This window comes from Lagopus muta, chromosome 2, assembly GCF_023343835.1.
Source record: "Lagopus muta isolate bLagMut1 chromosome 2, bLagMut1 primary, whole genome shotgun sequence".
NCBI lineage: Eukaryota > Metazoa > Chordata > Aves > Galliformes > Phasianidae > Lagopus > Lagopus muta.
Window position 1 is genome coordinate 44,695,482 of NC_064434.1, and position 27,386 is coordinate 44,722,867.

The window sequence follows — 27,386 nt, forward strand, 5'->3', positions numbered from 1 at the left end:
CCGCCCGCTCGCTCCCCCCTCCGTCCGCTGCTGCGCCGGGCGCGTGCGCGGGCCGCGCGCTCCCGCTCGGGGTCGCCCCCCCCAACGTCAGGCTCTAGAGCCCCGCCGGTCGCCGGCGCCTGAGGGGTAGCGCGGGCTGCTCCCCCCGCAGCAGCGCGTACGCCTCGGCGGCGGCGCCCCGGCTCCGGGCTGCAGCTGTTGTTGCCATGATGATGATGTCACGGGCGCAACCACTCGGGGAGCGGCGGGGGGAGGACGCGGGGCTCACGCACACGCATCCCGCCCCGGGAACGAGGGGAGGGGGGTGAGGAAAATGTCCGCCCGCCGCTCTGCCCCGGCCGCTCCCTCAGGAAGGGGGCTCGGCGGCTCGGCGCTCGGCCGGGCGGGCTTGGGGCGAGGCTTGCGGAAGCCCGAGCCGCCGGTGGGGCGGACCGGGGAGCGCCGATGCGCCGCCATTGGGTTAAGGCGGGCCGGCCGCCATTTTGGATGCCGAGTCGCCTCGCTGCGGGAAGGTGAGTCGGCACGCGGCGGGGATTAACGGCGCCGAGATACAAAATAAAAGCACGGCGGGCGGCCGGGAAGTGCTGAGGGCAGTCGCGAGGTTCCCCAACCGTCGCCCGCGGGGCCGCACCGCAGCGCCCGGGCCGCGCTCCCGCCCAGCAGTGCGCCCCCTCCGGCGGGCGGCCGAGCACAGGGCGGCGGTTGGTTTGCGGCGGGGCGGGGCCGGGCGCGCTGCGGCGGAGCGGCGGGGCTGGGCCGGAGGCTGGGCCGGGCTCTGCTCGCGACCCGCCCCTCTCCTCACAACTGCCGCTCCGCTCCGTGCCCCGCGCCGCGAGCGGAGGTCGGGACGTGCCGTGCCCGAACGCCGCAGCGTTCGACCTTGGCTCGCTGAGGGGGTGGGGGTGAGGCGCTTTGCTGCTTGAATCCCAGCAGAAGTGGGGAATCGCCTAGGAAACCGGCGTTAAGTTATGGGGAAAAAAATAAAGAGTTGTGGAAGCTAGGTGCGTCTCAGCCCCCGTTTGTGATTTGAGTGAGAATCGGGGGGATTTAGGGCTCTTTATTTGGTCCCTGGGCCGCTAGGAGAACTCACTTCATAATTTTCGGCTCATTAGGGTGGGTTTTGATTTAAAATGGTAACCAACGCCTCCAGCTGTGTTCCTTCTTGTAGTGTCTTTGTCTCGGAGCTGAGGCTTTGGGGAAAAAATACCAGAAGAGTTGACTGTGTGCAAGGACTGCCTCTAAAAAAGCAGAATCTTGGTAGATGTACCCAGAATTACGATGTTACATATGGGTGCAGGGCTGGATGGCGGGGAGACAAATGTACAAATCTGTAAAATATGACAGAAGTCCAATATGTGGAACATCTGTTTCACATTTTCCTTACATATGTTTTGGTTTTAGACTTAAACAAAAGACAGGCCAGGCAGTTGCTACCCTTCGTTTTTTTCACTGTAAAGAGCAGGAAGCTTGCCTGTCTGCTTCAAGGGTAGCTGCTGTCCTGCTCTCCCTTTGTACACTGTCTGTTTCCCCTGGCCTGCCCCTCTTTTCCTTCTGAAGCTTGCTTTTATGCAAACACAAGTAAAAAATGTCAAACCACCTCATCTTCAAGAAGTCTTGCATCACAGAAGTGAGGAGTTGCAGTAGGATTAAAACCCAAACTGTTACATTGAAAATATAACTGAGCTACAACTTTTTTTTTTTTTTTTTTTTTTTTTTTTTTTTTTTTTTTGACATGCTGGTATTTAGAAACCCTTTGGAACTTAAAGAATATTCTTTTTAGAAATGCCTGATTTTCATGAAGACTAATAAATCACTAGGAGGTCACGGGTGGAACATGTTGCTAAGCAGTATTTCCAGCCCTTGCTATTTGAATGCATTTGGTACTGTTGCTTAATTGCTGCATTTCCCTGATTTTCCGTAGAACTTCAGTATGGGCACCACTCCCTTCCACGCTCTTGTCTTTCTGTCTACACGATTGTCTGAATTCCTGAGTATTGCATCTTCCCACCACTCTTACTTCACTGACTGCTTAATGGCTTTCAACACCAACAGATGTGCTGTGTTACCCCTTAAGATACTACAACACTAGCAGTCCATTTCTGTGAGATACTGATCCACTGCTATATTCTGTTGGTATATATACCCAGGCAACAGAACACAGTATGTATCTGCACCTCAGCTGAGCTGGTACATAACCCAAGGCATTTAAGCTGCTGAATATTCTGGCTTCTTCTAAACAAGCATTGTGCTTGATGTGCAGGCACAAGTTCACGTCTGTCAGCTCTGCTGAAGCAGAAGCGGTTTCCCACAATAGCATAGTGTAGATATCAGGAATCACTTTTTAGAAGCATGAGCCAGGAGTCACTAAAGCACGTAATTCGCTCTTCTATTACAACTAAACATTTTTGTTTGTTAAATCAGGGAGGGCTATGTTTTGAATTAAGAGGAACTGTTGAAAAAGGAAGATGACAGAACTGAGACAACACTAATACCTAAACTGCAGCCAGATTCCTGTCCATATGATCTTTCAATTCCTGAAAATGTTGTAAGAGACCTTAGGAAAAAACTAAGGGACTTTCCTTCTTGATACAAATAGTGTGATCCAAGTAGTAGTCTCAGTCATGAAGACATCTCTTTGGTACTTCCTCTGAGATACGCTTTTTCAGTTTCTCTTCATTTCATAGAGCACACTTCTGCTTTCATATTCTTCTTGCAGTCACACAAAGGATGTGCGGTCACACCAGGATGAGGAGGTATTTTCACAAAAGGTTTGAGCCAGAACTGTCAGTACAGGTCCCCTCCTTCCTTCTCCTAGTAGTGGAGTGACTGCATAATAAACTCAATTCAGATGCTGATCCAGGTAAAGGTGGTCCAACTAAAAGTGTTGGCTTGGTTTTAACCTAGATCAGGTCCATCATCTGCCTCATTATGAATGTAGAAATGCCTGTGCTTGCACAGTGGAGAAGACAGAGCAGGAGCTGAGTTTGAGTAACAGGGAGCAAAAAAGAAGGCTTCTTCCAGCAGTATTGGCTTATGGTAGCATAAGTTTAAGGCACTGAGGTCTGAGGAGCATCGATAGCATTGTCAATTTAACCATTACAGTAGAGAGCAGAAACAAAGTCTGTTTCTGGATTTTCCTACGTTTTAGCTTGCGTGTTAGGGTTTGTCCTTAGTACTTACCTTATTTGTTGTTTGTTCACGTTGTGCACATCTATTAATTATAAATGATTATTTATCATTATCATTTATTATGATCATTTATTATTATTATTATCATTTATTATGATTATATTATCATTATAAATGATTTTTGATGGAGTTTATCCTCTACTACCTGAAAATGCTGACATCCTAGGATGTGAGTAATTACAAAAGGAAGCATCATGGTTGCAGAGCACTGCCACCCATTTTCTATGGTATCTTCAAACGCTGTGTGTACTCTGCAAGGTTTTATTCAGTTTCCTGTTCTAAAGCAAGCACCCCTTTCTCTGCTCCAGTTGCTAAGCAGCAACTCCCCATTAGCCAGCCACATATTTACATGAAAATAATCAAGCTTGCATATATATAACTGCTTCTAATCATGCAATTAAACAACTGTACAGTAAAAAATGAGTATTAGTAATATTAGTTATCATCAAAACTCATTATTTTCTTTAAAGTTACAATGTCCACATAGAGTAAAATCAGTACAGGTTTGCTTTTCTTAACAAAAGACGTTTCAGTCTCTTCTTTCTCTTACTTCATACCGTATGCCTACTTAGAAAAATTGTTCAAAAATGTTATTTGCAATTCCCCAAAAATATATAACTGCGGTTATGAGCAGACAGAACTAACTAGGTCAGGGAAAAGCCATCTTTTGCAAGTGTCTGATTATAATAGCAAAATGCAAAAGAACTTGGTGGTAGAAGATTAGACTATAGTACAGAAGGTAACATTTTGTACAATACATCCTAACTTCATAATTGACTTGTGTATCCACGTTTGAGTTCCTGCCGATTTTCAGGGCATTCAGTATTCCTAAGGTCTGTTTTTATTGGCATGGTCATCATAGGCAAGCACACAGGAAAATTCTTTATGTGAGAGTCCTGAGGAACGTTTCTTACACTCCCAGTAGTTAGACCTACTCTTGCTATGATTTGAGGCAGCGTTGTGCACGCCTACTGTACTACATACCACTGGAAAGTCAAGTGCTACATGGCTGTCAGCAGACAAAAATGTAAGCAAAAAGAGAAAAGCAAGAAGCTGAGCAACTCCCAGGCTACCAGACTGGCTTAAAGAGCCACTCAGGTTGCAGCATTCATTTGTAGATGTAACCGTGTTTTGGAAGCAGTGCTTAAGATTCTAATTCATGAGAGCTCTTAACAAAAAAAAAATAATTCTTAGTGAATAGATACAGGCTAGGCAGTTGGCTCTGATGTGTAATGCAGTTGGGTTCTGTCAAAACCAGAGCGATAACACATTTAATTAATGGTCTTACACCAACATTTTGCCACTAGGAAACTGATGAGAAAACTGGCCTTGTCTCAAGTGTGAAAATACTTGGAAAGTATTAAAGCAGTCTTTTAGCAATGATCCTTAGTAAACCTGTCAGAGCAAGAATGGTGCCACATGATTGGAAGCTAAAGATATTTGAAAGAGAACCCAAGAAAGCATTATGGGCAACCATTGCAGTATGTGGGGCCTAGGAAAAAAAATAAAACACAGAATAAAAAAGAACATGAAAGAAAATTCTTTCCTGTATTAAAGGTATATTTGTGGGAAGGATTGTTTTGGGTTCTGTTCATTTATTTTTCCTTTCAATATAATTTATTTTACTGACAAAGGAAATGAATTAGGGTTAATTTGCGCTCCAAGAAAAAGATTCAGTTTAGTGCCATATGAGAAATTAAGTTGGGTGCATAAAGAATTTCTAATGGGAAAGGAGGGCTATAAAACTAGAAGCTGTCTATAAGCAAAATCTGCCATTTAACAGCTATAGGAGTGTTTTATTTAGTGCATAAATAGGAATGGCTGATAACCTTAATTTTGGAAAACAGATACACATAGGAAGAGTTGTCTGGTTTGCATTTAAATAGAAGTGTTATAATATCTGTCTTGCATATCAAGTGCAAGGTTTTGAACTTGAAAGTAGCTAAGAATCTTCTGCTCTGAACTAGAAACTCCTTAACCAGAAGTGGCAGAAGAAAAGTTCTGGAAGTGAGGCCTAAAATGCATGAGGTTATTTCCATGAAAGCAAGTGATACATCAGTGTGATTGTACAAGATCTTAGGTCCTAGCTTATTTGGGCTTTTTTTTTTTTTTTTTTTTTTTTTTTTTTAAGTCATCAAGAGAATGTAAGATTCATTTGACTCCATCTAGGAAAACAGACAATGAAAGAGAACATAAGTGAAGTTTGTAAGTATATCACTAACTTTGGCATAAGCAGGAAGGAAAACTATTTAAGCAAAAGAAAAGTACTGATATAGAATGATTAGCTACAAACTGGTCATAATAAATTTAAGCTGGAGATTAACTGGACATGAAAGATTTCTCACCAATGCAGGAGAGAGTTTCTTCTCTGTGTGGAAGTAGGAGAGCAGAGCTTTGTAACAAGTTTTATTATGGAAGTTGATTAGATTACCTAAAGGAGGTTCTGTGATGTTCTTTGCTGTTTATCACATGACTGAATCTGATGATCAAAATTTTAGAAGAATTGCATGTAGCTCACTGAACATTTCAATTATGGGTTCCTCTAATTGATACAGATGATTTAGCCATTAGGAGAAAGAGCTTTCATCATCATTGCACAAAACACATTCTATGCCATGTTTTCATTTCAGAAAACCTTAGCTGTATGAAATGCACTGCAGCAGGTTATACTGCCACATTCCATGTGTGTGCAAATAAGTTACATATACAAATTCTTGTACATAATGCTTATATGAAGATGCAAAACAACTTTTAAACCATTTTGTTTCCTGGGTTGCATTTATTTTTAGCAATGTTAGCAATGTACATTTCAAACAGAAGTTTTAATTGGAAGTTATTTGACCACAACTCTTTTTTCCCCCCAACATTTTCAGGTTTTACCTTGGCCTAACATCAGAAGAACCTACCAGTGAATGTGCGTACAAGAGAACACATAAGTACTCAAGGAAATGATATCATCTGAAATGTAAAAATGAATAAAGATTTTCACGTATGTAACAAAGCAGAACTATACTACTTTTATTTAAAAACCATACTAATTAACAGCATATACATAATACAAGAAAACTGACAGTAAATGCATTATGTTGTATCCAGAGATGAAGTATTGATCTACTCTCTGCTAATGGAATTCTGTATGTCAAAAAGGGGTTGGGCTTTCCTCCTATGTTAAGAGAGCAGCATGTTGTCAAGAACAATATTTATATGGTTCTGTAATGAGTTTAGTGTATCACATGTTGTTAGAGAGCAGCTAACAGTGTAGTAGCAAGTGAAGTTTAGTGGCTGGATGTATGACAAAAAGAAGTTAGTAGTTGAAATTTAATTAAGATGATCTAATTAAGTCTTAGATAATCAAGGAGTATTGCTAGAGCCGTTGTGTGAGCAGTGTTGCTGAATCAAAGCTATTAAAAAACTAGATGCCTGTAAGAGTTGGATATGGCCATAAAAGATAAAACTATGTGTAAATGACATCTAACATTTAAACATTAATAGTGTTTGTGTGAATGGTATGTCTGTCAGAGTTGCTGGCAAGTTATGCAGTAGGAAGGCAAAAGTGGTTGAGCATTTGAATAGCTTTTGTTATGAAAATAATTGCTTTTATTTTTACATCTTACATACATTATCTCTTCCCAAGAGAAATTATGTGCGACTTGGTGGGGTTTACAAAAAAATGTATTGTTTCTATGTACACATACATCATCCTACCAAACTTCCATACAATGGAGCTGAGGTAAACAGCTGTAAGAACTGTTTTTAAATCAGCAAAAAATTTTTCATATTCTTGTTCTGATAGGTAGCCAAACCATTTAGCTGAAACTCTCCACTAGGAAAAAAAAATACAAAACACAATACATTATCTGATGCAAACAGTTCACCCAAATGATTCAAATAAGTAATTTAGAAGATTCCATAATGTAAGGTTTCCAAGTAGTGTAACTGCAGAATGTCCTATCAGTCTCATAATAATTTATGCAGCCAACTGTATGTACACATGTGGTCATTATTTGACCTTTCCTTGTTTCAAAATGTGAAATGTGTTTTTATGAATGAATCACAAAAGTGGGGCTAGATGGTAAGTGGCAAAATCACCTGTTCTGCCACATAGTCTGACTTACAAGCAGCATTCCCCATTCATGCATTAAAGTGAAAGAAGCTTCTGTCTGGTATGTTGATCACAGCCATCTGTTATCCAGGAAGAGATAGGAGAGTCACCAGCAGAGTAAACTTAAAGTGCTTTGAGATTAAATTAAAGATGGCAGAGGCCTATTAAATGCTTTCTCCATCTCTGTCAGTATTGGTTTCTGTAATATATGAATGCATACTTTATGCTGCTGTTCCGGACACCAACTATTCCCCTTCCCCCCATTAAGTCAAATACCTGTAGTTCAGAACACAGTTTAAGATTTCCTGTATTGTCTGTCTTCCTTTTTATCACCTCTTTCCCCTTCCACCCCCCCCTTCTTGGTTTCTTCCTTTTGAAGAATTTTCCAGAACAAGATGAAAGTTAAGAAAGATTTTGAACTTCTCATTTGCTTACCTTAAGCTACACTTGCTTATGTTTGCAACATTTTCTTTTGAGTCTTTCCAGCCCCCAAAGGATTTCTGTTATTTTTATGTGAATTCCATCCAATTTGCAGAGATCATTTTAGTAATATGCCTGGGACTCATTGGTGAATTCCAGGTGTAGTTACAAAGAGCACAGATGAAGAATTTATGATTTATTGTCTAGGTAGAGCCATTTACGATGTTTCAGGTACCCATATGACCTCTGTGTGTAAGACAGAATGAATTGCCAGATGACGTTAACATTTGGTACGCTAAGAGGCTCGAGTGGCTTAGCTGATTGTTCACAGAGAAAACGTTCTGCAATCTGCCCTAAAGCTACATGGGAGAAACCGTTACCTTCCTGCTCTAGGATACAGTACTTCCAAGTATGCAAGTCAAATCTAAATTAGTCTTTTTGTTGGTATTCTGTTACAGATTTATTTGCAGTTTCTGCTTACTTGTTATCCTTAGATTCTCTACAAATATTATGCCCTAGGGTTATTTCCATCCCATTGAGTATGTTCCAGAATATTTCCCTCAGTATTTTCCACAGCAGTAGCTTGCTTTTTTCTCCTGTACTTATCTTCATCTTGCTGTTTTCTGACTGAATTATAGCCCTTATAATTACTTTGATATACCTCCATATCCTTGCAATTGTCCACATCATGGCCTCTCAAAGATTAATGAAGATGTCAAAGAAAACAGCACCTCATAACAGTTCCTTTGCCACTACACACACAGAGATACATTGTTGCATGTCCTTTTTCACATAAGTCTTTTATTTGCTATCAGTTTTCAGATTTATCTTGAGCCCTACAGTATTCACAGTTTTCCTTAAGCTTCAGAGTTTTTACACAGTCCTTATTTGTCTAATCATCTCTCACTCAGCATAATCCATCCAGTGCATTCTGAGTGACTTGGGAGTTTCACAAGAGTAACAGATGCTTTCCTGAAATTGGAATACCTAACACCTAAAGACTTCCTTCACACCTTCTATTTTGTTATGGCTATTGGGAAGAGTGCTGTTTTTCTTGTAAACTAGACACTGCCTAGGAGTCTGCTGGTCTTTATGGCTAAGATTTTTCAGACATGCTTATCCTAAGGTTAAGTCTAGCATAGCTTGAAGTTTTAAAGGTAGTGTTCTAATATATGTTCACAACTAAATGATTTTCATAACTGCTGAAGCCTAGTTTAAACAGCATTCACTTAATACTTCGTAGTGCTGTTCTTTTTCTCAGCACTGATGGGTTTTTTCAGGGGTTTTCTTCCTCTAGTGCAGATCTTAATGGGCATAAATAATCAGGAGTGGGATAAATGAGTGGCGTAGATACATTTAAATGCATCCTCTTAAGATGCAGAAAGCTACAGAATGCCATAGAACTATTTGCTAGAGATTTAGTATTTAGCCAGCAATTATTAGTGTTTTATTTTGATGTGACATTCATCAGTTAACACAGTTGCACTTCCTAACTCTTTCTAAAAAAAAAATAAAAAATCAAAGCTCATTTCCATTTGAAGATGCAAACACTAGCTGCTAATTAATAATACTGTAAGTATTTTTAGACACTGGTAGGCAGGTGGCACATCTGGGAAAAAGGCAATGCAAACAGAGTGGTGTAAAGGTGTAACAGAATGAAAAGCATAGCAACAACAGCAAAGTAGTGTGGTCCTAGGCTGCAGCAAGGGAGTTTGCTCAACTGCAACAGCCATGGGCACAGAAATAGAGGAAAGCAGCTGCTTACCTTCAGAAGACATCAGGGATGCAGAGCTCTCCAGCAAGCTGCCCTCATCTTCACTGCCAACCCTTAAATGAGGTCTGGGAAGGGGTGGATCCTGGCTCCACCCCTTGCAGTCACTCAGGTGCACTGCATACACCTGAGCTCCCCTGGGTTGGCCCTGCCTTCCACCAGGTGCTCACTGTTTCATGCCATGACTTAGCATTTCTGCTACAAAAGGTGATCCCAGAAAGATATTACTGGAGCTGAAGTTCATGCAGAATATGGTCTTCCTAAATATGTATTCCCTATATAAATACTACTGTGTGTGCTTGATGTATAAAAATATAATTATTAATGTGGACCACCAATTACAGTAATGTCTAATAAAGGCTGACACTGTAAGTACAAGCCTAATCAGCACACAGATCTACCTCAACAATTTTGGAGACTTGCAAATAAAATATATTTTCTTGCCAGTATATTGATCATTGTATATCTTAAAGCATGAGATAGATACAGTTGGAGATACAAAGTTAGGTAGAACACAAATTTATAAAGTGTTACCTGTTATTCTGATGTGATATGTAAGTGGTAGTTAGGAAGGAGAGACACCATAATTCTGTTTCCAGTTTCTAGGGGGAAAATCTCGTGTGGTGGATATGAATTTCTAGTCAGGTACAGAAATCAGGTACTTTTACTCTGGAAGCTGTGCAGTTAAATGGCTGCGACTTGATTCTGCTGTAATGTGGTGTCTCTTGAGTAGTCTTGCAGCTGCGTTAGTTAGAAATTCAGTGATAGCTATTTTCTTTCAAAAGTGGTAACTTGATGGCTTGGCTAATAATATCAAACAACACGAGCCCCCAAATCCATAAAATATAAACACAATGTCTTCTTCAGTCTCCCTGCCCACAGCACCTTTTCTTCCTCTTTGTATGCTACTTTAAAAGATATTTTGTGGAGATAGTATTTTGAATAGCTGTTTTTCTCAGGACAGAATATAGGCTTTTGTATCATTCTAATACTTAAGTGATGTGTTCTCACTAGGACTGTGCTTTTTGCAAAAGAAAGTGATCGTAGATTGAAACTGTTAACACGGGGAAAATAGGAAATGGTTATACTGTAAAAATAACTGTGAAAATGTCTCAGATTGTTCAGAGAGGGAACAGCCTTCCAAGAAGTGATCGCATTCTCACGCTCTGCTTTAAACACATTCTTTATCTTTAAAAGGAAGCAGAAGAGAATCAGTCAGTAAATCAAATGTAATCGAGGTCTAGTCTGCAAAACTGTATCATTCTGAAATAAGGCATTAGGTGAAGGAGAACTGCCAGTGCCCAGACCTCTTGTGCTCTGAGAAAAGTGCATACATCTTTGGTTAGATAATATCTTTCTTGCAGCTCTTGATGGTTTTTCTTCATTGTGTGAAGATAGCAGTTATGGTTACTATCTATTAGAAAACAGACTGTACTTTTCTACTGCAGTGAATAAGGATGTTGTGTTGTTTTGTTTTGTTTTTTTTTTAATCTGCTTGTTTAGAGAAGGAAATTGGATTTCTTACCCCAAAACCTCCACCTTCATTTACTTCTTGTTGGCAAAATAAAACCCAAACAACTGTTGAAAGACTGCATGTTCTTGCTGCAACTTTGTAAACCAGTTTTGTGATGAAGATTTCACTGCCAGTAACCTGAGTTTGTCTCCATTGCTCCAGCATTAGATCACTAGTCAGTTCCCTAATTTCTTCTTCACCTAGCAGGTACAAAATTGCTTTTTTGCTTGCAGTAATGCAAAAATTGGTTATTTTAAACAAAAGAAATTAGTAGTGTTTATATTTTTCAAGCTCCTTCAGAGTAGCTTTATCTTTTATCTATGTCTTAATAAAAACAAAGTATTTCTAGCTAATTTTAATTCAGTCATCAATAAAATGGGAACGTTGTTACTTTAGAGGTAAAATAAAAATCCAAATTACTTGGCATTAATTATACTGTGACAGAAGAATTTACAATTTTCTTATTGGGTTCTTCATAATGTTCCTTACCATACATTACATTTATGCAATATTATGAAGTAATGAAGGCCGGAGAGTTGGCTGAGTCTTGCTGTGTCCAAGTGCTGTCCCCTGAGCTGCTTGGGAGCATCACTCCAGATGGTTGTTATGGGCCAAAGCTGCCATGCAGCACGCTACCAGCTTGGCAGTGCGGGTGATGAGCAGTCTGATGTTCAGTTTATTCCATGGTACCACTCTATTAAACAGGACAGGTGAAGCAGCAGTGACTCAAATAAAGTATTTTAAGTGTTCCACTGTGCCAAGCTCAGAAGAAGACTTCTAGGGGGGTCTTCAGTCCCACTGAATTTCTTTCTTTTCTAAGTGCCTCAAATACATTAATTTCATGATATCCAAATAAATAAGTAATAAGAGCACTTGCCTAGGAGTCCTTAGTCCCTGCACTCAGTACTGTGCATTCAAGCTGTATAATTACTGCTTAATGAAAATACGTAAGCAGCCTAGGAGACTAAAATATCCTTATTCTTTCTGGCCTGAGTGTCTTCCATTCCCCAGCACAGATTGTCAAAATCTCAAGTTGGATGTCAGAGATGCTTTGTACACAGGCCTCTGCTGATGGGAGTACTCTCCTACCAAACAGGAGAGGCTGATTTAAGTCCTTCAAGCAGTAAAGGCACAGAATCCAATCAACCATTTCCTTTCCAGCTGCTGTTGAATAACACATTGTCCTAACCTCTGTTCTGTGGTGTAAGAGTAGGTAACAAAGGTATGTGTCCCAAAGGAGGGTGAGATATCCCTTACTTCTGCCAAAACTTAGTCTAGAAAAGCTCTCAGACATCTGAAGTAAATTGTTGCCTCATGGCTAGCCTAAATTTTACCAAGGAGAGCAGCAAAAAGTGGCCTCCTCTAAGGTGCTTTCTAAACTGCCATATGTATGTCTTTGGTTAGAATTCTTAGGAATACGAAGGTTCTTGTGCACTCCTGTTGCTAGGTACTACTTCAGCTGAGCTCTCCAGCTTCATACACTTACTCATCTTTATTGTTGGGTAGGGTGCTACTTAGTGAGAGCGCTGTTCTGTGCTCAGTTGCATGGGGATAAGTGGCTATGCAAAGGACAGAGTTCTAAAGAAGGAAGTCAGTAGATTTTATATCTAATTAGGCCTCTAATCCTGCAGACCGTTCGTGGTTTTGCATTATGATATGTTCATGTTGTCTTAAATGGGACTGCTTACTTAAGTGAAATTCTGGGTGTAATTGCATGCAGGTTCACATCTGGGCAATCACATTTTAGCTCCATACTGCAGCACTGTAATGAATCAGATAGCACTGATGTTACCCTTGGCCAGTCACGGTGAAGGGGTTTCTGAAATGGAGAATGTTTCTGTGTAATGGCTTACACTCCGTTTCCATGCTCATCCAAACTAAGTGCTTACAGAGGCACATCACACGGAGTATTTTAACTGTTGGGTTAAAAGAGTCATAAGGCATAGATTTTCAATGCGGTAGGTCATGAGGCTGCAGTTTCACTGGGTTGTGTGCTGTATTTGCATAGGCAGATATTCAGACAGTTAATGGTAGCACAGAATGCTTTAATGATTTTCATTTGCATCAAGCTGTTCTCACCTCTTAGTAACATAATGGATAAATAAAAGAGCCTTTTGTTTGCTCTCCATGAAAGTTACCAGTGATTAAGTGGTGCTGAGGGAACAGGCTGATGCTCTTAAAACACCAACAAAAAACAACAACAACAACAACAAAAGGAGCAACAGAACTGGCCATCAAAGCTGACTTCAAAGTGACCTACTTCATTTTGAGGTAAAATGGCACTTGAATAATTTCATTTTAATGTTGTGCACATTTCCTAACTCAAAACACAGACGTGGTCATTCCAAACTAAATACAGAAATAGTTGCTCATCAGACACAAATCATTTGTTAGGGTCCACTTCATAGCGTTGAATTACAAACAAAGCAATACAGTCTTTGACAAGATTTACTTCCAAGTGGATTCAGCAGCCATTTTTATTATTAAAAACGATGTCCAGAATATAAATTGGAGGAAAATTGATACATTTTGCACTACAGTTGTGACTCCATTGGCCTGGTTTTAGCTTTGACATTTAGCAGTGACAGTATATTTTTTCCCCTTTTTTTTTTTCTCCTAAATTAGTTAGAGTTTCAGCTCTGCATGTAGTGCTGAAAACCACAGCCAAGACAGTGCATACCCTCATTAGGCAGATTTCCACGGTCTCTATTTAGGGTACAAGGGTACAATATTCCTAATGCCAGCTAGGATAAACAGGCTTTCAAGTACTTGGGTATTTTTTATTTTCGGTTGATAACTTACAGTCCTTTCAGTTTTTAACCTTGTGCCTTTGAGATAGTGATCTTGAGTACTTACTTCCTGTGGCACTCAGCTTCTCTCTTTCGAGCTTTGTGTTATTTAAATCGAGATAATGAACCTGACTTCATATGTTTGGGACACCCTCCGTTTTCACAGAATGAATTGGGTGTTTGAGGCACACAAAATATGTAAATTCAGATCTGCTGAATATCTACTTTTAATGATCTTTTCCGTTTGTTATTGGCTTTGATTTGTTCAGTGTTTGACCGGGGCTAATTAAATTCCTGAATTTACAATAAGAATATGTTAGTCTATCAATTCCTTCACTGATTTTAATTCCTTTACTCTTCCAGTTAATTTTCTTTTGAATCTGCCTTTGTGTTCTCAGTGGGACATAAAAGAACTAGTGAACTGCCTGAATGCAGGGGAAGCTGAGGGAAATCTCCATCTGCAGTCAGTCTCCCCCATTGCAAGAGGGGTGTTGGATGTCATTACGTGTCCAATAAAGATGGCTGAATTCACTGATTACTGCCTGAGTAGCATAACAATTCCTTAGAGATTTGTTGCAGGAGGGAAGGGTTTAAGATTTCTTCTAAGAAGAGATCTGTGCATATGAGGATATTTTTATTATACTTTATTATACTTTGGGTTAAGAATAAAATGATATTTGCAGGTATGCTTGATTTAGGTGTGTAGTAAGATGCAAACTGTTATCACGCTATTGGCAACATATTTCAGTACATGTATATAAGGATGTGTTTTACTTGTATTAGCAATGTAGGTTGTGTGTTTACAGCCTAACAACGGCTGTAATCATCTTAATCTTGTTTTTTTTTAATGTATACAACACTTTGAAATATAACTTCCTAAGTATATATCACTAAGAAGATATTGCAGAAGCAAACACTTTAAGCAGAGGTGAAGCACTGTTGCTAACACAGACAGAACTACAGCAACTCCGTCTGTTCTAGCTGCAGTGGGAAACTTTGCTCAAAAATGTTAATTGAGTGGTTTTAATTGAGTGCCAGAAAATTGCTTCTGTGTGGTTGTTCCTGCTTAGAGAATCCTCAAACTCAGTGTTTTCCATTTTTCCTTGTTTCTTTCTTTCTTGGCTAGTAGTTGCTTCCATCAATTGGATTTATAAACTATGAATCTAAAGAAGATATGTTGTCTGGAGGATTTGATCCAGATGTACATTATTACCTTTTTGATAAATATCTTTTTAAGTACTTACAGTGAAGAAGGGTTTTTTGTTTTTTGCTTTTTGTTGTTGTTTGTGTGTGGGGGGGGGGAGGTTGTTTGTTTTTTTTAATGTTTTAATATCCCAAGTATCTTATTAGCAGCCAAATTAATGCTGAATAAAACCCCAGAAAATTCAATAGTATTTCAGCAGGGATTCATTCAGCCCTTGGGTTTTGGGCTGTATCGTATTGCAAGCTCTTAAAAATAAGAGTGTTTGGAAAGCTGCAGGCTTCCCATCTTTTTGTCTGGAAAAGTTATAAAATGGAACAGGCAGGCTTTTCACTGAGCTGCTGAGAACGCAGTTCTGGCTGTGCAATCAGGTCTAAAAAAGGAGCAAGATCTGCACTAAAAATAGAAATGGAGGCTGAGCCAACTGCAGTGGGAGTTACAATCCTTGCACAGCAAAGGGTTGGTAGGTTCAGCTGAGGACACTCAGTTACAGAAAATCAAATAAACTTTATCCCGCTCCTGTAAAGCCATCGTACCCTAACTGCTCTAACTGGATTTTTAGCAGTCAGCAGAACTATTAATCATTCCTGCAAATTAACATCTTCTTTCAGATGCAGAATTTTTTCAGAGACAATTATATTCACCCCACCGTAAGAGGGAAATACGGGCTGGTTTTACATGGCTGTTTGGAGAACGTAGGGGCAAACTGCATAGATGTAATGCACTTTCTCATGGCTGGAGAAATGCATTCCTACTATTCTTTTGAGCATTAAGCTGATGTGCCTGCTGATGTTATAGACTCCAGGTGGGCATGCTCTGCTGACTCAGGTATCTTTCCAGGCCTTGGAACCCTGTCATGGACTGCAGACATTCACAGTAGGTGCTTTGAGGGAGGGAGGTTACTCTGGTCATTTCAAGAACAAAGTACAGAACACAGTAGGCCCTCTGCTGCATCCTCTCCTGTCCTGCCTTATCCTGTCCTTCACTGGGAGAGCAGTTCAGGAAGCGTCGAAGTGTTTTGGTCATTTGAGACATGGGAAAGCCTAGACAGCAGAGAGAGTATGTGGAAGAAGACCAAAAAACAGAGATCATTAAACTTTCACAGGCCAAGTAATGTGTATGTTTGTAAATTATGAATTAATTACTTCATTTTCCTTTCTTATCTCCCTCCCCACCAGAATATCAACTACACTATTTCTCATGTCTAGACTCTTCTCCCAGCACCCATAGTTTCATCTCTTCCACATTCCATATTGAGCACAGTTTAGCAGAAGCTGAGAGCAGTTGCCCTGCAGAAGGACACGATCAGCACAATGCTGCTGGCGAGGAAGCAGCAGCCTTCATCTCCAGCTGAGTTCAGAAGGCTGTTGTTACTGTTGTTGTATGACCATTACTTATGCTTATATTTGAAAAGCTGCATTTTCTGGGGAAAAAAAAAAAAAAAAAAAAGGAATGCATGCAGTCAAAGGAGGCATAGAAAAGGGATGATGATCAGAAATGGCAGCAAGTGCTGAAATATCTATCATTATATTTTGGTTGCATGCAAATCTTAGACTGTTTCATTTACCAACTTTAGCTAAATCTTTATAAGACTACATGGGGCTTTACCCTCAGTTAACTGTGGGCCATTCATGTCCAGTTTCTGTATACCTTTAGCTGTTACTCTTTGGAACCAATCATTTGGTACAATAAAAAGCAGTGTAGCCCCATAGTGCAGATGTGGTTTTATCAGTGACTTCGTGGAAATAAGTTAGTGATTATGCTAAAAAAAAAAAAAATAAGAAATTAATTAAAAAAAAAATAAAAAAAAAATCACACCCAATCCAAAGAATTGTTAAAATTATGTATGCAAAGAAAAAAATAATTTTAGTAACATGCTTTAAGTAACTTCATGTTGTAGAAAGAGGAAAGGTATTAATTGAACACACAATTTCAGGGACTTTTAAAAATGTTGCTTAAGATGGGGTGGATTATAGGTTAGGAAACTACGGTGACAGAACCAAATTGTTAACAGGTAACCACCTAACTGAATATGAGCAGCTATGCAGTTTTACCTTAGATGCTTTTTCATGATTAATCTTGAATTTAATTATTAAGGTTAATTCTGCAGGTCCTTACACACACAAAAGGAATGAATTCAAGACTTTTTTTGTTAAGTTGAATCTGTGTTTATCAGAGCCCTTTCAAAATACAAGGGAGGTCACAGCTGTTCTTTTCATTCACACGTGATCTGGTAAAACAAACAACATATGTATGGGGCATAAGAGTTTAGCACTCAGAACATCGGGATTTGTATATAAATTTGAAAATTGTAAATAACAAATTGTGTTTAACCTTTATCTTTCCGCCCATCAACCTGATCTGTTAATAAAGATTTGTGTTGCAACTGAGGTCTTAACGTGTCACATTGTTCAGAAAAATAACACTTTCTCCAAGTGCAAGATAACAAGGTCCATGTTTACATTCTCACCCTTAATTCTAATTGTCATAAGTCTCCTAGATTTACATAATTAGTACATTTACATAATCACTGAAGACCTTCACGTGCACTCCATTGAAAGTAGACCTGAACCCTGCTGAAAAATCACACTTATTCCTATTTCAAATGGCAAGCATACAGGAGTGACTGCAGATGTAGGCACAAAGACTTTTTCTTTAGAGCTTGGTGGCATCTGAGTGAGCTTGGTAGTTTAGCACACTAGCACAGAAAGGCTCACAGGCAGCCTGCTGGCAGTCCATGCTGCCATATTGTATCTGGAGTGGACAGGGCTTGGGGAGAGGAGCTGCAGGATATAGCATGCTCACATCTGGCCAAAGGACTTTTTGTTCTGCCACAGTGTAGACAATAGTTGTAGTGCTCTTATTTACTCAGGGAGATGGAGCTTCCAAATGCTGAATATTAAAAAATGAACACAAAGCATGTCACTGAGTCTCTTGCAATTTAAGTGGGAAGATTAGCTGAATATTTCACAAGTACTAAAAAAATTCATCCTTTTTTTTTTTTTCCCCTTGATGGAGACAGCTACAGAAACCCATTCGTTTGCACATTAGTTGTCACAAGGAGATTTGCTCTTGCATCAGACACTGAACTTATATTTGACTTTCTCAAACCACAGAAGCCTTACCCCTCATTTCACTCTAAAAATTCTGCCAATTCGGGGGAAATACACTTAGACTACTGTAGACACTTACACTTAGACTATGCTAGACTGAAAATAGAAAGCAAGTACTTGAAAGCAGAATAGGTGGTTGTGATTCTGTTAAATGATAGTAGCAAAGATGAACTTCCTGTAGGAAATGAGTAATTCACAGGATATGGGTTAGAACTTGACACTGTGCAAGTCACAACTGAAAGTTGAGAATGGCCTCTTTACAGCTAGGTCAGACCCTTGAACTGTTCAGTGGCCAAGCACCTATAACAGAAACGCCACCGTGAGTGTTAGCTGTCTTATATGGCTTGAGTTGGTGCTGGCTGTGTCTGTGCCAGGAAGTAATTAAATTATAGCACTTGCATAAAGTCTTTTCTTGTGTACTTGGTCTTCAGAGTAGCTTGGTAAGAGGTTTCAGTAGACATTCCTATTCAAAACATGGACAGGAAATCAAAAACATTTGAAGGCATCTTCTCAAAATGAAATGATCCTGAGTGGATACAGCACAGGTCAACAAGACGATGATTTCTGCATTTCAGGAATCACGGTTTCCTGTTTTACTTACCTGCCAATCCTTCTAATTACCAATTTACGTGGCAAAATCAAGTAGAACACAGCATAATTATCCTTTTGATCTTCACTTGCCAAAAGAGTTCTGGTTTCCTGAATGGGATATTCATGAAACTTCAGGACTTCTCTGCATTTGGAGCCAGAGAACAAAGGAATGGTTTGATACCTGGACTCGAGGTTGTTTCCTCTCCTGGCCTGCATGCTGAGTGGCCATCAAGAATAAGAAGTCTTGCTTTTCTCTCAGTCTTCATCAGTGGTAAAAAGGCAAGTTTAAGTGGCAAAACAAATTAAATTTTCTTCCTAGAGCAGAAAATTCTTACAGAATGTCTTGAATACATTTGAGGAATCACCACATACCGTTTTAAACTATCTTCTGGCTTAAGAGAAGTCACCAATCCTGAAAGGCTGGAAGAAGTTGAGCTTGTAAAAGTCTACACTCAATTGCTTCTTCCACGTCACCCAACTATGGTTCCTGAAAGGTCTAGCCAGGGTAAACACATCAGTTCATGCTCCTCAGACTGGACTCATCAACTTTCAGGAGTCCCTATCCTTGACAAGAGTTTTATGTTCTTGTTTACTTTTGTCAGATAGGATGACCTGAAGGCTGTCACTGTGAGAAGAGCAAAAATTTTGAGGAGCCTCAAGGCTTGTATCTGCTCAATGGGTGTATGAGGCCTCAAAGTCACATAAGCAAATGTTAATTCTGGCAGATACTCGGATACACCTCTCCTAGAACTCCTGTTGCTATGTCATAAGCAACTTTTCATTCATTTTGATGCATAAAAAGCTTTTCTGCAGGTTTGTTGTGCAGTGAAACGCAAGCAATGATAGTGTGAGAATGTTCAATCATAAACAACTTGTTTTAAAGCTATGCCTGCACAGGAACGTAGTGATATTTAAAAACCCAAGCAAAATTTTCAACTGCTTGCCAGGCAGACAGTTTTATGATGAAGGTAAACCCTCATCCCTAAAAGCAAAAAATAAGGGCATCATAGAAGTAACAATTGGCAAGAATACTTTTGCTCTCAAAGAATTCTGTACATTTCCAGATTACAGCCAAGCAAAACATAGGTAAGCATCTGTCTGCAATCTGCACAGTTGCAGGATGTCTTTTCTGCCAACTCATCCCTTAAATAGTAATAATTTCCTTGTAGTTGTCCTATTGTCATACCTTATGTGCAGTTGCTTGGACTTGCAGAGTGGCTCGTAAATATGGTAAACTGGAGACTAGATAGCGCTTAGGAAAATAAGGATGCAGGAGACTAAAAAATAGTCAAAAAAAAAAAGTGGCAAAATGAGAGCAGAGCAGAAGGGGAGAAAAAGAATAAGCTCTGAGGAACGTCAGTGCCAGTAAATGTAATATCCTACTCTCGAGCAAAAGGGAATAAAGCACAGATGGAAACGGGAGGGTATATTCATCCAAACCCATTATAAGAAAGCAAGCTGATTGTTTCTTTTGTGTTCTTTACAGTGTTTTTACGCCGCTTCTATATAAAATCATGCATTGTCATTAGTGAGGAAAAGGTAGGCCTAGAATTTAAACAGTCCTTTAAAAGCAAGCATATGCTGCAGAACTAGTGAGCAGCAGAGATGGGAAATAGATGATGGTGGCCGTTCCTAGAGAGTCCACAGACATTCTGAAAGCTAGGGATCAAATCCAGGCTTCATCCTCTACTTCAGTTAAATAAGCTGCAGCAGTCACTGGCAGGTTTGTTTTCCTGTAAGTCAGAACTCCACTTTCAGACTTCGGACTCTTACCTTTGCCCTTTCATTTCAGGGAAAGACCAGCACGTACATATGAGCACAAAATTATTTTATTTTCTGTAATGATCAAATCCAAATGTTATTTTACCTTTGCCAGCTTTGTGTAGGGTGATGTGCCATCTTGCACATTTATTTTCCTGGAGTGATTCCCAGAAGTATGGTATGCTTTTTCTTGCTCATGTCTCACTCGTTTTATTTATGAGTTGTCTACACCAGGTTGTCAGTCCCTGGGGACAGGCCTACACAGGAAATCTGTAAACGATATTTAATACATGAAAGTAGGAGAGTAGCAAAAAAAGCACGGTAATACTCCAAAGGATCTAATTCACAATATTCACAATCTCACCTAGATCATGGGTAGCTTAGTGTCCCTGTTTTAAACCACAAACACTTTTATCTGTTTTGTCACATAGAAGGAAAAGATGTGGTAAAGATTACAGAGTCTGAAAGAAATTCTACTTAATGCTCACTGATGCTCTTCAGCTGCTAAAAATGTAAAAGCTGAAATCTCACAATGCACCTTTGTAGCAGAGTTGTGTAGTGCTAGAGGAGTGAGAATGAAATACTGTAGTCTGGTTCTCTATTTGGAATACTTAGCCTCAGTAAGCCTAACATTTACAAAAATCTGTCAGTTCTTGTGGAATTTGGTGGATTCAGTTTCTCAAACTGGGCACACAGAGCTTGGGGAGACACTGATTTAACATAGCAATAAATAAATACCAGCTTTTAAAATTTGCTAGTTGCTTAATAAAATTAAGAGGAAATGTTATACCTGAATTGTTTTAAGTGTGGAGTAAAATCCTTCCATGTTCAACATCCATACATAATCTGAAATATCAAACTTGTGAGCTAAATGCTGTGGGGGTGTATGTTCAGTTCAAAATACCAAAATGCAATTAAGGACAATAAGCCAACATTTCCAGGTGATATCCCTGTCAAGTGGAAACAATTTGAAGAGCAAATTTCAACCTGGCTTACAGAATTACAATGAAGTTACTCTCTGATGACTGAATGTAATAGCAGCATCGTAATTTTGCAGTTCTGGGTTCTTACTGATCGCATAGAAAGTGCATTTTTAAAGATTTTTCTCACTGTTAGGTACATGAATTGCTATTATCTGGAAAATACATCAAGATAAGGCCTTCTTTCTCCCATGCCATCACAGCTGGAAACAGCATTTTGCTGTTGAAATCTGATCAGTATCATATTATCCCTTTGATTACAGCTGTGCAATCTCATTAATTGCGGAATAATATGACCTAAGGAAATTTAATGGTTAGTAACACTGTATAGGAAAACTGATATACAAAGTTTGATGTACATTTTGAACTGCAGTTGTATTTATAGGCTGACCGCCTGAACAAACAAATGCTTCTTACCATCCCCTAGGCTTGCTGTGAGATGCCGCAGGCCTAGACTTTTCCCTATCATACAGATAAGTGTCACAAAAAGGTCAGGCCAGAAAGCAGGGCATCACCTCTACCCGTCTGATGTTCTGATTCATTTAAGAAGTCAATCTGATATTCACGCTTGCATTCTTCACCTGGCAAATGTTCCACTGCTGGGTCTCTTTATAACCACTGCACTAGATGTGATGAGTCTGCCATCCAACCTAGCTCGTTAACACGTCAATACATTTCAGCAATGCTCTTAAACTTGCAAGCTGTAAGCAGAGGATCTCGCTCACAGGGCTGTCTACGTGCCTGTCTATGTGAACTGGCATTCAGTGAGGTGCTCAGCACAGCGCATGGGTGGTGTGGGGCTGCCAGTACATGTGAGAATAAGCAGAGTGGGGAGCAAAGCATGAAGCCAGACAGAACCAAGATCGTTCTGAGTGCTGTGCAGAAGCAGCTTTGTGGCCATACAGGCTTTCTAGTCATGATGCACAAGTGATTGTACTTCTGTGCAAGGAGGCTAAGCCCTCCTTCATTCTCACTGCAACTGCAGAGCAGGAGGGAGATGTAAGGGCTCTATGTGACATAACAGTTACCACCACCAAGTTGATTCAACCTTGCATCAAACAACATCAACCCTTTTGCTGATGCGCAGGATGGACACATCCTGCTGGTAAGGTGACATGACATGCTGCTTCTGCCTGTTGTTTCTCCTAACACCTGGACTCTCAAAATGATCACTTTAGAAATGGTTCACTACATGACCCTAAAGAACTAATTACTCAGTGGAATTACCAAGAGTGAGGTAGCCTGAGGACAGGCATTCCTGCAGCTAGATTTCAGATGCTGCCTCATCAGCTACCACTTGGTAAAGTCCCAGCTCTAGTGTCAGTGAATACCTAAAGGGAAGTATTATCCATGGCTGCACAGTTTTTCTGATGTAAGGATCCCAAGTAAAACCAGTTACCTCACTGAAAGCTCACACCCATGCATCTCCCCATGCTCCTTCAATACCATATACTACTGAAATGGTCACCCTCTCCATCCTGACACCTAAGTGTGCAAGTAGAGCTCCTACTTTTCTGGGTAGCAGAGTTTTAACAAGCATTTTCATCAGGCATACCAGAGCAACAGGCAGGTCCTGATGCATGTAGTTGTTGCCCTTGGAAATGGGAACATGCAGGTCCTCCTGGCCAGAGGGCAGATCTCTTTGGGGTCTGTCACTCATCTCAGACCCAGGACCTACAGACGACTTTCCTGAAGGTATCCCTTCTGTCATACCCTTGCTACAGCTGAGTGAGAGATATGGCACTGGCCTTGGAGAAGCAGCACAATTTGTTCCAATAGACAGGGCTGGAATGAGCACATCCCACTTCATCGCTCAGCCAGAATGCTTTCTGCAAAGGCACTGCAGAGTGCAAGCCACCAGCTGGGGAGAGGAAGAGAGAGCACATCTGATGTTGTCTTACCCTGGTCATTGGTCCCACAGGTTTCAGCCAAAACTGCAAGAGATGCCCCTTGTGAGGCTGGCTTGTTGACCTCTGCTGCTGTTGGTAGTAAAATGAAGTTTACCCCTGTGGTGATTCAGGCTGACCTAGATTTTTATTTTTAAAAACAAACCAGCTGGGGTTGCTCAGAAGTTTATGCTCCGTTCTTATTTGTTGTTGTTGTTTCTGTTGTTTTCTTTAATAGGAAAGAAATCACTCAGAAGCATGCCTAGGCTTGTTGCAGGTGGTTACATTCAGCTGTAACCTGCCTGGTTGAGAGCTTGGTGAGGTGAGGGAGGGAAAGCATGCTAGTTTGAACTGGATTTAGTAGCAAGAATATTTTGACTTGGGCAGCAGAAAGAAAATTGTGTAACACTGTTGTGCTATCCTGAGTAGGAGAAGCCAATGAATTGCATGACTCTTCTGTCTCTGCAATCAGCTTGTTATGCACAGAGCAACGCCGTGGGATTAAGCACTTTATCTGCTGGGCTTCCCCTGGCAGCATGTGAAGAAGTTCATTATAAGTGCTTATCACATGATCCACTTAATCAAACCACTGAAACTCTGAGAATAAGTCATTCTAACTAGACCCATCAGAGCTGCCTTACAAACCACTCACTGATACACTCTTCCTTGGTTCGCATACAATGGGTTTCCTTGTGTTGCAGTGCATGATACAGGAAGTTCATTATCCCCAGTCCAAATGCAGACGTAAAGAAAGGAAGCAGGGCTTACAAAGAAACGACAGATAATTTGCAGAGAGTTCTAGTTAGCCACTCAAATCCCACATTGCAGTTGGACCATAAGCCCTTCATAAGAAGGGCATTCTGGTCTATAGAGTTACACACAGGGCAGCTACATAAATGGCTGGTTTTAGCATTGTAGAATAGAGCTGACACAGAAGAAGTTATTTGCTTCTGTTGATTAGAGGTTAATGAATGAAAAATATGAAATCGGAACAGAAACCATGCTTTTTGCTAGGCAATAGCACGTGTAATGCAAATAGTAGCTGAGCTGATCAGTATCTGAGCTCATGCAAATTACCTTGAAAGCCTGCTAACTCCCATTGTGTACTGGAGGTCAGAATGCTCAGACTCTCGTGACAAGCCAGGAGCTTGCACATATCCTAGCTGCAGCTTGTGTCTGTATGCCATAGAGCTGATCAGATAAATGACTTTTCCTAGAACATACCTAGAAACTGTTCTGGACGTAAGAAACCACTAGGTTGAGAGGTGCTCTGTATTCCCTGAAGGATTCACTTTGCTTAGGCCCATCACAAGTTTCTGGCACTTACTGGTGTTACTGCACAGTCAGATCCACAGGCAGTATCTCACAAGGACATGGAAATGCTTGCTTTCCTGCTATCAACTATACTGGCCTACGTAATGCTATAATACTATAATGTGATGAAACATACAGCAACAATAGCAGAGTGCCACAATCCAAGGCTGCAGCAGCATAGACACAGAAATGAAAGAAAATTGCTTACCTTCAGAAGGCCTCCACCAGGCAGGGATCTCCAGAAAAATACCTTTGCATCCACTGCCAACCCTTAAATGAGGTCTAGGGAGGGGTGGATCCTGACTTCATCCTTTCCAGTCACTCAGGTGCACTGCATGCACCTGAGCCCCCCTGGGTTGGCCCTGCCTTCCACCAGGTGTTCAATCACTGTTCCAGGCCATGGCTTAGCGTTTCTGTTACAGTCTGGACCAGCCCTCATATAAGAATGCCCTGATAATTTTCTCAGGCAGCACTCTGTATGTGAGGTATACACCTCTTCTTTCACCCCTCAAGCTTATGTGAGAGCAGTATTGGGTCTGAATGTTGCTTTTAGGTGGGGTTGCACAGGCTGAGCCTTCTCATACTGGAAATTGCCACTGGAACAAGAAGCATCAGATGGTTTTGAGACAAGCTACTCAGTAAGACATTAAAAACAGGGGAGCGTGCAGGAGTGAGAAACACAGGCAAGAGAAACAAGACAGCAAGCTGGTTTGATACAAATTATCCTTTTTTACCTCAGGTAGCTCCAGTGATGCAGGTCACAGAATCCATGCTGTTGTCAGGCATTGCTTTGAGAAAATGGTGAAACCTATTTGTCCACGATCCAACCAACACAGAGCTCTAAAATGCAACCTGTACATTACTCCTAGGCCCAGCTTGGAGTCAGCAAGGAGTCTGGCCAGCATCCACCAACAGACATAAAGGCTTGAGATGGACAGCTTTCACTCAGTGTGCTGCTGGACATGTTAGGTGATGACCCCTTGTCTGTGTTCTCCAGGTACTTTAAACCTGGCTGCCTTGTCTTGTCACAACCATCAGTGTCATGACTGCTGAGGTAGCAGTGCACCAAGCTGGCACTGCCACGGCTATATCCCAGGGACACTGCTGCTTCAGTAGTTTGGTTTCCACACAAGCCTGAAGGAAAATACCATTTTGCTGTCTTTTTCCTCTTTGTTTTAAAAATGCTAAGTTATTTTACCTCATTTAAAATAAAATATAATGTAGCAAAAAGAAGACAAATCTATGCTAGCTGGTTGGTTTTGCCACTTCCTTCAATGTGATTACTTTATAATTGCTTTCCTCTTTATCATACTTCCAGTCTGTCTTCCCAGTTTCTATTATTCCTATTTAAAGTCTTCATCTCATCTCTCTTTTGGGACATTCTTACTACTGGGTTTCTGCTGTTTCAGCTTCTTTACAGCCCCTGCTTCAGGAAAATCATCTCTGTTATAAGACTGGAAGGAAAATGGACGCATAAAAATTATTTGTATGCACATGGTATTTTATTGAGTAAGTTTCAAATAATAACTTTACTTAAGTGGCCAGTTTGCCTTCATCTCCACTTCTTATGTAAGGAACCCGGAGCAGAGTGAGTTGATAACATTCTGCTGACTGCAGCAATTCAGTGGTAAAGTGGAGATAAATCTTCTTTTTCCAAATGATTTCTTAGTGCCTTATCCATTGCCCTGTACATATGGAAAGACACTTTTAAGCATCTGGAATCATTATTGGCAGGGATATCTTTAATCTTCTTAAAAGAGAAACGGTTCGTTGTCCTCAGAGTGCTGTTAATTAGGCATCAAAGAAAAATTGGCTTCTGTATTGATACTGAGGCTGGATCTCAGTGTTTCTGTATGTCCAGTTTATAGGAAAAATTTGGGAGGAAGACTGCAATGGGTGTTATTTGCATGTAGCTGTATACATGTATACATTCCCTCATGTCAATGAAGTGCACACAGATCACACAGTTGAGCATTTAAGTGATGCTACAAAATACAAACCTAGGTGGTTTTGGTCAGTACCAAGCCAGGCTGAGTTCTCTCTGTCAGCATAGAGATGAAAGAATCTTTAATGCATTAGCTACTCCTGCACTGTTCAGCTCAATCCCCACCAGTGTTATCTTTTTAGAAGTTTTTCTGACTAAATTGCTTCCTTTGAAGACTGCAGGCTTTTTAACAGCACACTGCGGCACCCGCTGCTTGCTGAAAATCCTGAGGCCAGCACACCAGAGCATTGTGCTGCCAAACATGCCAGTCACAAAACATCACCTTTAGTGGGTTTTAACTGGAGGTAGCTGACGAAAAATAGAATGGACATGTTGTAAGAGCTGTCAGGCCAAGCAGAAGAAGATAGCTTTGAAGAAAGCCTCAAAGATAGTATTTCCAGAATACAGTCCTTTAGAAGAAGTGGAAAACCAAAGGATGAAATACAGTCAGAACGAGCTCACTGCAGGTGGTGGTGGTCATGATTTTTTAAAGATCAATTTTAATTATCAACTACTTTAATCATTATTTTTTTATCCTAGCATTAAGATACCTTTTCCTTCAGCCCCCCACACTTCTATGTCCCTGGAGGCATTCCCACACCACTTTTTCCACCTCAGGAGGCTGGCGTTACACAGCAGAGAGAACCTTATCAGCCTGACCTGCGGATGGGGTGCTGGAAGTCTTTTGCCCCTGCTAGGACTCCAGCCACTGCTTTCCCAGCAGCCAGCCTGCTGGGGTTCACAGCGAGCACCCATGTTTTGCCAGAGGTTC

General features: G+C 40.6%; 2 long non-coding RNA genes across 3 annotated transcripts; one reads left to right on the plus strand and one right to left on the minus strand.

The window, feature by feature from the left end:
- Positions 1-17: 17 nt before the first annotated feature.
- Positions 18-16,428, plus strand: LOC125688920 (uncharacterized). The gene is made up of 3 exons (XR_007374963.1): positions 18-512; positions 6,063-6,178; positions 16,164-16,428. It is a non-coding gene; the product is annotated as an uncharacterized LOC125688920 (long non-coding RNA).
- LOC125688923 (uncharacterized) lies at positions 9,230-25,487 on the minus strand. Of its 2 annotated transcripts, none has more exons than XR_007374966.1 (3): positions 24,839-25,487; positions 20,557-20,720; positions 9,230-16,028 (listed from the first exon to the last, which is right to left on the minus strand). It is a non-coding gene; the product is annotated as an uncharacterized LOC125688923 (long non-coding RNA). The 2 variants fall into 2 exon arrangements; XR_007374967.1 differs by lacking the exon at positions 9,230-16,028 and adding an exon at positions 16,421-17,215.
- Between the last annotated feature and the right edge of the window lie 1,899 nt (positions 25,488-27,386).